Source organism: Phyllopteryx taeniolatus, chromosome 17 (assembly GCF_024500385.1).
Source record: "Phyllopteryx taeniolatus isolate TA_2022b chromosome 17, UOR_Ptae_1.2, whole genome shotgun sequence".
Lineage (NCBI taxonomy): Eukaryota > Metazoa > Chordata > Actinopteri > Syngnathiformes > Syngnathidae > Phyllopteryx > Phyllopteryx taeniolatus.
Genome location: NC_084518.1, coordinates 20173561 through 20186670, shown reverse-complemented (window position 1 = coordinate 20186670; position 13110 = coordinate 20173561). Strand labels below are relative to the sequence as shown.

The 13110-nt window shown below is 40.4% G+C and overlaps 1 long non-coding RNA gene and 1 other non-coding gene across 3 annotated transcripts in view; one reads left to right on the top strand and one right to left on the bottom strand.

Moving 5' to 3' along the window:
• Window positions 1–12554, top strand: part of LOC133467475 (uncharacterized) — a 59207-nt gene extending 46653 nt beyond the window's left edge. The window contains exons 3-7 of one of the 2 annotated variants that reach the window (XR_009785231.1): window positions 4595–4667; window positions 8211–8294; window positions 9877–9924; window positions 10298–10450; window positions 10776–12554. This is a non-coding gene — a long non-coding RNA (uncharacterized LOC133467475). Of the gene's footprint in view, window positions 1–4594; window positions 4668–8210; window positions 8295–9876; window positions 9925–10297 lie in introns of both variants that reach the window. The other variant, XR_009785230.1, reaches the window with a different exon arrangement.
• On the bottom strand, window positions 9160–9247 carry trnay-gua (transfer RNA tyrosine (anticodon GUA)). The gene is given in 2 exon segments: window positions 9160–9196; window positions 9211–9247. It is a non-coding gene; the product is annotated as a tRNA-Tyr (tRNA).
• Window positions 12555–13110: the final 556 nt, after the last annotated feature.

Sequence of the window (13110 nt, the reverse complement as noted above, 5' to 3'; positions counted from 1 at the left end):
TCGACAGTAGCGCTTTGGCGCAAACATGCGAATTAGGACGGCGGCGGCGCTAATAAAAGCCAAAAAGACGAAAAACTCTGTCGCTGCGAGCGGCGATCAGCGGCCGTAAGCCCCGCATGGGAACGTTAATTATTTAAGGCTGCCGGGGGGTTAAGAGCTGCACGGGAATGCCGGGAATGTCGGGAGAAGGGCTTCCCGCCTTGTGATCGTCGGGATGCTGCTGATGCTTTTCAATGGAGCCTGGATGTACTTTTTATATCAACGTTGTTGTTGTTGGGTTAGCGCCGGCAAATCCTTGCTGTTATAATACAACCTCTACATGCATGGACAGGAAGCGCAAAAAGTATTTTGGGATGGTGAAATGCTAAAATCCAAATGGAAGGGGGGAAATATACAACTTTAAATGTGTATATAAATAAAAAAAATAACTGAGGGAAATAATAATACATTGTTTTCTATTGACTTTTCCAGAAGTGACTTTCTTCTTGTTTCCGATTGGCTGATTATTTTTTTTTATACATACACAATTCTACTAGTGTGCTGCACAACGACCAGTTTTTAAAAACTAAATGTTTTTAATATTTATCATTTAATTGACCATGTAAGTTGTCAATTAAGGACTGCAAATATAAATTTGAGTTGCTATCACGACTTTTCTGGAAGTGACTTTTTTTTTCTTTTGTCTGTAATGATTTGTATTATGCAGGCAGTCTTTTTTTTTTTTGTTATTCCGTATTCTCTATAATCTGTGAAAAACTGTTATTACAGTTTAATTGCTACGGTCTTCTTCTGTCATCAAATTTACCTGTCGTACATCTACCGTTTGTACTCTACTGCCGCCTGTGGCCAAGATGCATACACCAGTCACAAAATGCCTGTTGAATGAATGCATGAAATCATGAAGCACAAATTGCTTAATTCTTTACATTCAATTTCTTTCATTTATATATATATATATATATATATATATATATATGTTAATCCTTTTACACATGCATATATATACATACACACACACACGGGCGCGCACACACTTTCAAGATCTGAGGCCCGCCGTGTGATTTACAGCGTGGAAGGTCAAACAGGATGCATTAAGGCCTTTCGCAGGAAGACTCGACAAGAGTTACGAAGTGATCCGCCGCGCGCTGACATTTGCCTCTTCAATAACCGTCAAACGGGTTGGGGGGAGGGGCAGGGGGATCCTAGCCAGCACGCGCCGCTCCAAGCAGCGTTTCAACACGATTTCTGTCTTTTCCTCGTTTTAATGGCTAAGCTAACAGTCGTTCGGTGTCGCAAGGGCCGGTTATCTTTGTTTGAGCTGATTACGCTTACGTGAAAGGGTCAGCGTGTCAGTCGGCTAATGTGGACGCAGCGAGATTAGCTATTAGCCGCTATCACGACCGAGATTTTAGGCCGGAGTTGCATGCCGGAATGTAAATTGACAAACTTGAACAACTGAATTTTAAATTGGATTTAGTTTCACTTCACTTCGCAGTGGTGCTTTGAGATACAAGTTTCATTTGTTCCCTCAGCTCACACTCTTGACTCAAAACGAAAAATCTGTAATTCACTAACTGAATTGTAGACATGTGTAAAAGTGATGTCATCGGTTCGGTTTGGACTCAGCAAAAGTTAATTTCGCATATCTATATCTGATATTTTGACGACGCATAATTGCGTTACAGATGTCTTGATAGAACATTCCGGCTGTTGGAAAAACGAATTACGACGAGTCAGAAAGACATTGGCGATATCTGCAGTGTCAATTCTGCACAGCCGAAAGCCGTAGCTTTGAAACAATTAACTCCGCCCGCCATACAAATCGAAGGCCGCGAGCCCTCTTCTCTGCTCCGAACGTGAGTCCGACTGACTTGGTACCTCGTAAATCAGCGCCAACATGCCAACTCAGCATGCACGCTGTGAAGGAGCTGAGCATATTGCCGCCTACGTGTCCAGGCCCCTCTCGCTCGCTCTCCCTCGCTTTCTTTCGCTCTGTGTTTACATCCACGTTTATAACTCTGGAATGACAAACACAGACATGGACGAGCTAAGTAGTATATACATACACAGACACACACACACACACACACACGTGTCTGGACAGTGTTAGGCCAACTTCAAAGTTGAGGAGCTCCTCTTTACAAGCCTGATGAGGCCCTTCATCAGCATCTCTCTAAGCAACGAGTACAGTGATGAAGCGCCGCCAAGTGTGTGTGTGTGTGTGTGTATGTGTGTGCGCGCACCACACACTACCAGGACTCGCTGTTGTTGAACTTACTTTATCAGGGCCTACTTGCTTGCATGCACAGATGGGGGGGGGGAAAAAGACGCACAAAAAGACAAATTGCCCCTTTTTTTTTTTTTTTTTTTTTTTTTAAGACCTGGTGAAGCAGAATGTGGATCATGGAGTCATCTACAAGTGTCTTATTTTTGGGGGGGGGAATCTCAAAATATCTTTGCCCATTGAAATGAATGGAAATGGCATTAATCTGTTCCAGCCTCCCAAAAAACCTACAAAATGTTTGTAATGCCTTTTATATTAAGAAAAACAATATTGTATAAAAAGGTACATTGACATAACTAAATAGAATGTATAGAATTCAAAGTGTATTTCCACATTTGTTGCTTCAATTCAGTGGACTTTGTGCTTTTCCTACTTGGTCATGTGGGGGCATGACGCAGCAATATGAGTCGTTCTTCACGGAGGATAAAAAATATATGCCTGTGAGTAGGGCAACAAAATAATCATGATTATTAATCACGATAATTCCTTGCTCGGGAAAAATCTTTGACACGCTACTTTTTCACCCAAAAAAATGTCACTTCAAAATGAATCTTTAAATACCAATATATGACAGATACTAGTTAAAAAAATAAATTTTTACCCAAACAATTCTACTTTAGCAAGTGCTAACTGAAAAAACTGAGTTGAATGACATCTGAGTCAAGATGTTTGATTTTGTATCTGCAGTAGATCACGGCTGTATGCGCACTGTTGTCATGGTAGCAGGCGAATAAATAAAATGGGAAGTGTGTTGATATAAAGAGAGAAGAAAAAAATAAATCAGTCAACCATTCAATAAACATGGCAGCTCACACACACACACACACACACACACACACACACACACACACACACTGCCTTTGTACAGGGAGTTGGCCCACCCGACATGCACTGATTAAACCTTTAATAACTACTAATTCCTACTAGATAGCGTCTTGGTGAAGCAGCATGTGGCTCATTGCCCAAGGTTGTGTTTGTACACTCTGTTTTTGTAACTAACAATGTTGAGTAAAAGTGACAGTCAGAAGAGCTTGTCTACTGCATTCCGTGCACATCCATTTTTCGTCCTCACAAGAATGAATCGGAAAACTCCGGAAAGAGCTCAACCCGTGTCTAGAATAAGGCAGCAGTTGCCGGGGTTACTTCAGAAGATCGTGTAATACTGCATTCCGTGCGCATCCCCACAATGCAATTTCCAACCAGCTTCCCTCCCGCGAGTTGATTCTTTGGGGGAAAAAAAAAAGTTGGATGCCACCTGCATGGAAGGCTAATTCATCTGTTCCGCTTGTCTTGTCATCCGACAGGTTCTCTCGTCGTCAGGTATTCCCACGCAGCCTTGCAGCCTTTGCCACACACACTTTTTTATTTCATTATTTGTTTTAAATAAATCAATCGGGCCTCGAGGTCCAGAAACTGCAAAATTCATAAACACTTTATTAGCTACACCTGCTTTTTCTATTATTTTGACCCATTTCTTCAGCTAAATAAAGAGGTCACAATATTAGAAACGCACAAATAAAAACATCGCTAGGTTAATACTTCACTGCAAGTGTCAATTGCAAATGATCTTTTTTTTGGATGCAGCTTCTGTGTTGGATGTCAATCCGCGGTGTCCTAGATGGTCATGCTACCTTCAATAGGGAAATCTTTTTTGTCCATTTTATGGGATGTATTGGATCTCATTTCGCAGTGTCCCTAATGAAGTGTCCAAAAATGATTATGGTACCATAATAGGGTCATTGGATGAGGAAAATTAATTCTTTTTTTGGTATATTTAAGGCTTTTCTTCAACTTTCTCTGACATTTTCCCTATCGTGCAATTTGAAAAAGAAAACGTAATTTGTATATTCTGTTACATCCGTTGTGTTGTACATATGACGAGACACACTTTTCACACTTTACACCACTTTTTTTTCTCCCCAAAATAAAAATTGTTTCAACATTCACCCCCCCCCCCCCCCCCCGCAAAAAAAAAAAAAAAACCTTTATACACAATATATATACCAAATGAGGAAGACGGTAAGTGCATTTAAGTTTCATTTTGCCAATTTGACGGTTAGTCTTAAAGATAAAATATGAATTTGCCCTCATTTCAGGGCTTTATTGACATCTTAAGTTGTTGTTGTTGTTTTTTTTCTTTCTTTTTTTAAAGTTTATGAAAAGTGCTTTTGAAGAAGCCAAAACTAACAAAACATAACACAAAGAGCCCACTTTGAATCAACGGGACTTTTTCATAGGGGCTCTTTCAAACGGCCTGCTAATATTTGTGATGTATTCCAACCGTGCCCATTTTTCCCCGTCTTCTTTCAGCATGAAAAATGAGTCACTCCAAGGCGTTTTCCCTGCAGAGTAAACCGTGCAGAAAGTGCCATTCATCAAGCAGGTATGCGCCGTGTTGTCTTTGCACACACACAAAAAGGAGAGGTTGTTTTAAGCGCTCTGTTTTTTTTTTTTTTTTTTTTTTTGGGGGTGGGGGTGGTGGCGGGCGTGGGCCTCCCCGTATGCGGCGCGCTCCCCGTGCACGCGGCGGCGGTCGTCGGAAGCTCAATCCCTGCGGGATTAACGCAGAAGTCCCCTAATGGCGCCCGAGGTGGCGACGGCCCGCACACAAAGATCTCAACTTAAGTTTGGTTACGTCCGCCCCCGCTGCGTTTGGTACTGCAAACTAAACCCGATACTTTACAGCACACACGTTCATGGAGAGATTTTGTCGTCTCTCTTTCGGACGGTCATGATATCGACATTTGACCCTCCTGTATTACAGGAAATAACGATACGGTGCATGACAGTATCCGTACTTTGTCCAGTCTGTTTGGGACAGTGATAATACCGATGTTTGAAACTTGTGAGTCATGAAAACGATATGATGCATCACGATATTGACTTTTTGTCCCCGCCCACTTTGGACAGTCATATTGACAGATGCTTTTTTTTTTTTTTTTTTTTTTTTTTTTTTTTTTTTAGTCCTGCAAGAGAAAATGTTACGATTCATCAGGAAATTGAGTTTTCGTCCCACCCATTTTGGACTGTCATCGTATGCATATTTGACAGTTGTGTACTGATACTTTATTGAAAGAGGATCAATATCAATATTTGCTGCTCCTGTATTCCAAAGAGAACATGATACGGTACATCACAATATCGATATTTTGTCCTACCCCTTTCGAACATTCATCATTTTGACATTTGACAATGCGTCACAACGTAAAATGATACGGTGCGTCAGAAAGTCGATATTTTGGCCCGCTCATTTCAAACAGATATGATCTGGATATTTGACATTTGTGTATGTACACAATATATTACATCCAGTTATCAATATTTGGTCCCACCCCTTTCGGACAATCATGATATCGATGTTTGTCTTTCAATCCCAAGAGGAAACGATATGCTCCACCTTTTCGGACATTGACGCTATCAACATTTTACACTTGTGTACCGATACTGCATTGCAAGAGAAACTATATCAATATTTGGCCCTCCTCTATCGCAAATTACAAAAGAAAATTCAAGCGGACTTTTTTTCTTATCTGTAAAACAGCAACAATGACATTTTATTGATTAGCTTTCAGCTTTTCATCTCCACACAATTCAGTAACACTCATTTGATGAAGAGGAAGGTGTGATGGCCTCTTCCTCCTGTCCCTCGTTAGTTAGGAATTTGTTGATCCTCCGTGTCGAGCTGTGACCTGTAATGGAGCGCGGAGCCCTCTGGTCAACACGGATTACCCAAGAGCCTCTCCTCAGGAAACACACACGCACACACGCGCACACACACGCACAAGCCTGTCTCATAGCACTTAGCTATTAGCATTAGCCGCTCATTAGCATCCAGTATTTCTTTCCGGTGACATTTACAATCTAATTTTATTCATGTTTTTTCATCGTAAAGTTCCGACTTTTTTTTTTCCCTCTCATAATAATTCTACTTTTTGCTTGTGACATGACAATTATATTCTTATAACATTGAAACGTTTGTCTCATAATGGCACATTATTTTAATCACTGATTTTGTTTTTTTCCAGCAAATTGTGGCTTTATGATTTTTTTATTTTTTTTTCTGCAAACGTGGAGATTTTTTGAAAATGGCAACCTTATTCTTGCAATAGCACAACTTTATTCCCATAATATTCCGAATTTAGACTTGCAACATTGACTTAATTATCATATCACAGGAATGTACTGCAACTTCATGAGAATAAAGTTGCCACAAAACAGTCGTACGACTACAACTATTTTCTCTCAACAGAACTTTTTTCTTGTGATATTATGGATTTAGTTTCATCACATTTCAACTTTTTTCTTTGATTATAACAACCTTTTTTCTATTTTTTTCTGGTGATCTTAAAATTTGTCTTGTAACAAATTTTTTTGATATTTTGTTTTGTTTTGTTGTTGTAATAGCACAACTTTCCTTTTGTAAAATTAGTTCTTTATTTTTTATTTTTTTTTGTAATACTCTGATTTTGTTCCGGTAGCAACACGACTTTCTTGTAACATTTAAAAAAAAAAAATCATAATAATAATTCTATTATTACAACTTTCCTGGTCACATTACAACTATAGTCTCATGACGTTATGACTGTAATCTTTTCTCGTACCACAATTCGCGGGGGTGATGGAAATAATAAGGAGGCTTATAGCATAATAATGAATAGAATGGAATAGAAAATTGTATTTACATTTATGAGCGTATCACATAAAGTAAGGCCTAATATATATAAAGGCTTGGTGCATGCGTTTGGCAGCACAAAGCGGCATTTGTCATTCAGCGCGGCTCTCGTGCGCGGACCTGTACGCACGCTAAGCCGCGTGTACACAGCATCAAGCGGCCACTGTTTGTGCACCAGAAGCCACCCAAGTGCTCCCAGCGTTCTTTTTCTCCTCGCGAGGGATGGCGCATCACCCACGGAGGCGGCCCGACCCGCATGGCCTCGTCCGGGCTTGTTGGAATTACAGCTATCGTACGAACTTTCATTTCCGCTACCAAGTGGCAACTCTGTCGGAGAATTGCGTCTCAATACCGGAGGAGGTCGCTGACCCGAAATGTCGACGAAACACTCAAATGTTTGAGTCCGATATGCAGCGGTGGATATCGGACCGTGAAGCCCCTCGTATTTGTGGTTCGACATTCACGAATTTGCCAATTCGCTCATTTTGCGCTCAGGCCAAAGCCATTTGCATGAGAACATTGTTTTGGGCTATCATTAGTCAACAAAATGTAATATCCATCCATTTTCCAAACCGCTTATCCCGGTTAGGGTCGCGGGGCGCTGGAGCCTATCCCAGCTGACTTCGGGCGAAAGGCGGACTACACCCTGAACTGGTCGCCCGTCAGTCGCAGGGCACATATAGACACGGACAACCATTCGCACTCACATTCATACCGTCACTGAGTGGGAAATGAACCCACGCTGCCCGCACCAAAGTCTGGCGAGTGTACCACTACACCATCACTGACTCAAAATGTAATAGTGTGCAATAAACATATGCTGTAATAGTATAGTGCCATCACATTTTACATGTTTACTAGTGTAATAAGTGTATAATTGTATAATGTAAATATATGCTATAATAACACAAGTGTTATAACTGTATAATAAATGTGTAATAGTCACTTCATGTACCAAGTGTGTACGAAATGTCCAACAGTGTAATATCATACACTCGTGTAATAACTATGTAATAAATGTGTCCTAGTTTCTAATACTGCATACTTAATGTATAATAGTGTCAAATAAGAGGTATGAGTAGTATAATAACTATGTAATATCTCATATCTATAAGCAAGTGCTGAGGCCTCATGAAGACGTTTATATAAAAATACATATAATGCATGCAGTGTACAATCGATGTAAGAGTTGAAGATTGTAAGGCGCAACCTGAGTGGACGGATCTGTAACATTGTTGTCTTCCCGGCTCTTAGCGGGGGCCAGAATGTCGTCCTTATCTGATGCGCCGAGTATGCGGAGGAAACTGGGGACTGTCAGTGACGGCTTGTGCAAATCAGGTGAGAGGACATGTCAGTTTGTGTACAGAGCGGGCTTAGCGGGTTTTAACGGATGGGCTGAAAAGCTTTGGCCGCTCGCTGCAGATGCGTTTGTACGATATCGGCGCAGGTGGCGAAAGAACTCACACTGTATTTAAGTACAGATATTGTACTGTAAAAGTAGAAGTACAAGTTCAAATCCTTACGTAAAAAAGGAACAGAGGTACAACCTCTGAATTGCACTTAAGTACAAAAGTCCAAATTATATTTTTTTCCCACTGCCAATTACATGCAATACCTGTTTTGGTAATTTGGTACAATGAAAAAAGTTGAATTTCGTGTGCACAGATATCAACTTGCATAGTGCTCTCTTCTTTGAGGACAGAGTTCGTGCTGCCTCGAGTGGCCGATGATGGACAAACGCGTCCAAATCTCTCTCTGTCGCTGGCGAACAATGACCAAAACGGCTCCAGCGTCCGCCTCGCGGGTTCCAGACGTTGAGCTGCACGCCCCCGAGCTGCCGTCTGCCCGTCTCCCTGCTGACGCCACTGACATGTCACCCACTGTCATGTAAACGTGTCACCCGGCGTCAGCGCCGTGTTAACACCTCGGGCGGGATGTGGGCGTGAGAGCCAGAGTGAAATCGGCGGTGCAGCTGACAGACAGCCTCCGATGACCTCACCGCTAACCCAGCCGTAAAGACGACTGCTTTCTTAGCGTGGCGCAATCCACGTGGGAAATAGAATTGTTGTATAGTTATTTACAGGGCAGTGAAATGTGGGATCCCCCAAGGTTCACCTTTATGCCTCATATTTTTTTTCATTTTGTTACTCAAAACTGTTAGAAACACAAGGATCCCCCAGTACAAGTTAAATAGGTGATACTGTCCTTCGAGCCGGACTTGAACCAGCGACCCTAAGGATCTCTGCTATAACCGCTACAGTCCTCCGCTCTACCAACTGAGCTATCAAAGGATAGTGAGTTTTTGTATCTCTATATAAGCCAAGGGCCCACAAGTGTATCAATGACTAATTCAATGGCTCAATAAATAACACGTGTGACCTCTCCAACGGTGATGATGATGATGATGATGATGACGACGACGACGACAGCGGCCGTTTCCCCGTCTGAGTGGAATGCCGTGCGGCTCGTTTTTGGTGGGGTTGATAAGCTAGCGGCGTTGGGACACAACTCCTGTCACAACACAAAGGCGGCCACCAGGTGCCGTTCGCGTAACCTTTCACTCAGTGTCAACAGAGTGCTTGCACAAACACAACGACACACTGGAATGTCTCCATGCAATCTCGTGGATTCTTTAACCCTTCAGAGGCCACTCGGCATCATTTTAGTGTCGCAAATGAACAGCAAAATAGAATTTTTGGGGTTGTGTGACAGCAATGTGCTTAAAAACATTTCCAATCGAGTCCATTCCTTAAGTGCAGTTCAGTCGTATTCAAACATTCATTTCAGTACAATTTGGAGGGGTCGATATTTGTTTTAGGTGGTAGGTATTTGGTGTAAAAAGATTGATACCGCAAATATGTTTCTCCTGCCTACTGCAATCACACTGCAGATTTATTTTTCTTTTTTCTTTTTTTCCAAGCCAATCTGCTGTCCGGGATCAGCGAGGAAGCCAGTGCACCTTAACTAGGTAACCAGAGCTCTGCGGGCCAATGTGGACCAGCTGTGGGGGCTCATGTGGTACCTTGCAAGGGATTTGGGGGTGACCGCGTTGAGTTTAATTGAGCATTAATTACAAATAGCGCAATTTCCCCCCTAAAAAAATGGACTGCGGTGCGATTACGGGGACCCTGATTTTTTTAGATTGCTCTCTTTGTTGTCTCATTTTGGCTGATTTCCTGTAACAACCACTATGTTTACAATTTCCACTTCCTCGCTGTTAAGCAAAATATACACATGTATTTGGGAATATAGTGAACCCCCCCCCCTATATCGGGGTTCGTCTGTGGTGACCCCGCTATATCGCAGATTTTGAAATACTCATTTTGTATGGGTTTTTGCAGGAAGTACAAAGGCAAGTTTGAATGTCACCTTCCTTGTAGTACCACGTTCTGCCACAATGTTGCTGGGCAGCACTGAGCTATACTAAAGCAGAAGAAGTAAGCTCCAGCAATACTGTCCTAGATGTTCCCACACAGTAGAATAAATAAATGTCTGTAAGTATTGTTGCACGCTCTGTTTGTATTTGTTGATGCTCCATGTGTTTAAGTAGCCACTGTTTGAAAGTTTAGAATTACCATAACGTTAATGCAAATGTACGTTAGCCCATCTATGTCCTTTCTCATTATATGTTAGCATTGGTTCATAATTACTGCAACATCGATGCTAATTTATTTTAGCCCATATATGGCGCTTGGCATTATGTGTTAGCATTGAGCTAGCAGACTTTCGTTAGGTGAAATTACACGCTTTGGTTGAACATTTTAGCGTTTATATGTACAATTTTTGCATTTTTGTTTGTTTTATATGTTGGTTTTACAGTAAACCTCAACTGGGAGTGACCAAAACAAAAAACAGCTTTGGAGCAAGCACGCTTTGCCTCTAATTTGAAGAACTGTGCGAGTGAGTCTTCTTTTCATCTCTTCAAAGTGATGTTATACGATAGTTTCCCATTTCTTGACAGCAAGCGAGCGAGAACAGGAACTAATGAATGTCCAAAAAGTTTGTTTTAATAAGTTGAATGGTCTCTCCATATCGTGGATTTTCGCCTATTGCGAGTGGATCAGGTACCCCGCGGTAAACGGGGTTCACTGCATTACAGAGCTAAATCAAAAGTGTCCACTAAATGTACGTCCAAAGTAATGTATAGTGGACCCGAGTCATTAGGAGCTGCAAAGAAGGGAGCGCTGATGGCGCTGGTGATGGTTTATCTTGACCCTCTCTGAGTGGTACCCTCGGCCCACACACACACACGCACGCACACAAACACTCCCATGAGGTCAAATGTGCACGGGTGCTTTCATCCCGTCCAGCCTCAACCAGAGATGAATGGACGCTTGCATACAGCGACACATAAAAGGTGTCATGGCGGAAGCAGCACTCGGTCCGCACAGGCCAAACGAACGATCCGGGAGCCGCAAAGTCAAACCGGGACCACCGCTGGGATGTAATTAATGAGAAGGGAAAAGAAGCATCTCGCTACAATTGTTTTTTTCATTTTTCTGAAACATAACGAAAAGTGTGTTCATTTTAAATCATAAAATGTGGTGTTTCTTTACATGTTTTTTTTTTTTTTTAAATTGCACAGTGGCCATCAATGTTTATGGTCACATGGCAATGAAAAATATCTTATAATAATTTTGACCTTAATCATTTTGTTTTCGCCACTTTTCATCCAAAAGACAAAGAAAAAAAATGTTTTTGTTCTTCAGATATAAAAGTATAAAAGAAAACGAGTTGGAATTTGGATGTTTTTATTTGTAAAGTGACCATAATCTAAGCGTTACATACTTTTCATTTCACAGAGGCCATGAATGTGTAAAATCATGCATCTCCATTTTGTGATGGTAAAAAAAAATCAAAATCACAAAAAATGTAAAAATCAGTATTGACAAGTAGTATTTTTGCTGCTGTTGTTTGGGAATCCAAAAGTTTAGCGTTACATGTCTCTCATTGCATCGCGAACAATAAACTGAGCCATGACTACCCAATGAAAAAACATATCTCTAATAAATGTTTTATTGCCCACAAAAAAAAGCCCGATATTTCAATAAAACGTATTTAATTGTGTTTAAAATGTATTTTGATTGTAACAAGCTAATGCTATTGTAGTTTGAAGCTCCTTTTTAGGCCTTGGTGCGTCTCGATGTCATCGTCTTCTTCTTCTTCTTTAGTTACAAACTAATGATCCTCTACTCATTTGGAGCGACATTCATAATCAAAGTCAGGCAAGATAAATGATGTCCATGTTGATATATTTGATATTTTTCAGTGTTGTGGATGATCAGATGAGATCTGTTGGCATCGATGTCCCCCGGAAGGGTCACGTGGGGGTCTCACATGGGGGTCTCGGCGCCATTTGTTGCCGCTCGTCACGGTTTTGTTGTCAACGTCCGCTCGACTGGGGCAGTAATACATTTGTTCTTCTACGCCGAACATTTTTTTGGTGAGCATATATAAAAAAAATGATATAATGGTATGAGAATAAAGTCAATTTGAAGACATGAAAAAAATAGAAATTTAAAGTTATGGGTTTATGAGGAAAGGTTACAATAGTCAGTCATTTTTCAATGCATATTCTGAGAATGAGGTTTTATAAGGAAAAAGGTTTAATAGGAAAAAGTGGAAAAGTCACAAGAAAATATATATTTTTTTCTCAATAAATATTATGACAACATTTGTAATATATAATTATAAAGTATAACAATAACACATTTAAGTAAAAATGATTACGTGTAAAAAAAAAAAGTCATTTTAAGTAGAAAATGTTATGATAATAGTATTTATTTTGCATAGATATCATGAGAGGTTTTTTTAATATTATAAGGGGGAAAAGTTAGATAACTACTGTATATGACACAGTCAAATATTACAAGAGTCAACTCATAATTTTACAGAAGTTGTCATTTAACAAACGTTGCAAGAGTATTTTTTCTCAATAAATATTGTGGGAATAAGGTTTCAAACGTATGAGGATAAGTTGTAATTATAATTGTATAATATAATAACAGATTCAAGCTACAGTCGTACAAGAATGAAGTAGTCATTAAAAGTGGAAAATGTTACAAGAATGATATTTACATATTATGAGAATAAAGTTTTAATAGTATGGGGGGAAAATGTTATAAGATTATATGACAACCTGTATAAGAGAATA